Here is a 2137-nt window from a genome sequence, read left to right as displayed (position 1 = left end):
CACCCTCGCAGCCCTGGCCATCCGGTCCCAGAAGCCAGGGACTCCTGCCAGGGCCGGTCTCCTGAGCCTTCTCGACCGCATCTGTCTTCGTCCGCACACTCGGGCCACGCCAAGCCCTTCACGGGACCAAGAGGTCTGGTCTGCCTCCGTCCAGAGAGCCCGTCTCCACACCACAGACAAGTGTTCGAATCAAGAACTAGGTCCCCCAGGAATCGTGGGGCACTCTCGCTTTCCTGCCCCCCCATCTGAGTATCCCCCACTCATTCCCGGGGCCGCCCCGCACCTCGAATGCGTGGCAGGAGCGGGAGCAATGGGCCCGCGGGCTCGTGTCGGGGGCGGAGAGGCTGGATAAACTGCTCGGGGGCAGAGAGGCTGGTTAAACTGCCCCCTGGTGGTCAGTGCGTGTCATAGCGACAGGTCGACACGCACCGGGCACACTGGCTAAGCAAACAGCTCCTGGGGCCCTCTGGATTCACGGCCTGGAAGCTGCCAGCCCCCGTGTCTTCCTCAGTGAACAGGTTCCCCTCCGCCCCCGCCAGCCCTGCGATGGGGGCCCCTCCCTCCCCAGCACCCCTCTGGTCGGCCCCTTCCCGGCCCGGCTGCCTCTTCTGACTGCGTCTTGGGTTTCAAGGCCTCGCCCGGCCGCCCAGGATGAAATGTGGGCCACGGAGGGGGGCGGCGTCCGTGGCTGAGTCTCGCTGCGGCCCTATCGGCTTACAGAGCTCGCTGCGGCTCCGAGAGCAGCCGGCCAGGGAGGCCGATCCAGATCTCTGCTGAGGGCTCCCTCCGGGTCTGCGTTAGCGCTGGGCGAAGGTGCCCTGGGCCAGGCGTGCCTTGGTGGCAGCCGCCCCGGGCCAGCCTGTCTCTAACGGCAGTGACAGCCCGCACACGGGACAAGAGTCGCCCAGGACCCTGCCCTCGGCTGCAGGTAACGGCTGCACAGTGCGCGGCCCTTCAGAGGAGCTGACGTTAAAAACAATGGGCCCGCCCGGCCGGTGTGGCTCAGTGGTGGAGCGCAGACCTGTGAACCAGGAGGTCAGGGTTCGATTCCCGGTCAGGGCACAGGCCCGGGTGGTGGGCTCGATCCCCAGTGTGGGGCGTACGGGAGGCAGCTGATCCATGGTTCTCTCTCATCATGGATGTTTCTCTCTCTCTCCCACTCCCTCTCCCTTCCTCCCTGAAATAAATAAAGATATGCTTTATAATAAAAGCCTAATATGCTAAGTGTCCAGTCGACCGGTCGGCCGTTCCACCAATCAAAACGTACTATGCTAATGAGATGCTAAGGCCGCTCAACCGCTCGCTATGACATGCGCTGACCACCAGGGGCCAGACCCTCTGACTGGTAGGTGAGCTTGCTGCTGGGGTCCGGCCGATTGGGACACGCCCTGGAGCCCTCCCAGGTCCCCCAAGACTGTGAGAGGGCACAGGCCGGGCTGAGGGACCTCCCCCCGCCCCCCGAGTGCACAAATTTTTGTGCACCAGGCCTCTAGTCTTATGTAATAAAAGCCTAATGTGGTAAGTGTCTGGTTGTCCGGTCATCTGTTCAACCAATCAAAGCGTAATATGCTAATGATATGCTAAGGTTGCTCAACCACTTGCTATGACATGTACTGACCACCAGGGAGCAGCTTGCTTCTGGGGTATGGCTGATTGGGACTGAGTGAGATGGGCCAGACACACCCTGGAGCCTTCCTGCAGTCCCTCCCAGGCTGGCCACCTTCCACGTGCCTCCCCAGCCCTGAACGTGCACCAGTGGGGTCCCTCAGCCTGGCCAGCACCCTCTCGCAATCTGGGACCCCCCAGGGGATGTCAGAGAGCTGGTTTCAGCCCCATCAGGCCAGGCCGAAGGACCCCTCTGGTGCACGAATTTGTGCACCGGGCCTCTCGTTTTAAATAAACAAATTAATTAAACCAGAGCTCACCCACCCGGGGTCTCGGGGCTGAAACGTGCAACGCCCAGGCCCTGCTCCCGCTCCCGTGGGCACCGAGTGGGCGCAGGCCATGCACCGGACCCACCTTCCTCCGGGCACAAGCTGCAGGCCGGGCGGCTGCCCATCATTCCCCAATATTGGCAGACTCCCCCCAGGTGCACGCCATTCAACGCCTGACCCGGCCCCCCTCTTGTCCCCTGCAG

This window comes from Myotis davidii, unplaced genomic scaffold (genome assembly GCF_000327345.1).
Source record: "Myotis davidii unplaced genomic scaffold, ASM32734v1 scaffold538, whole genome shotgun sequence".
Lineage (NCBI taxonomy): Eukaryota > Metazoa > Chordata > Mammalia > Chiroptera > Vespertilionidae > Myotis > Myotis davidii.
Note: the sequence above shows the minus strand (reverse complement) of the source record.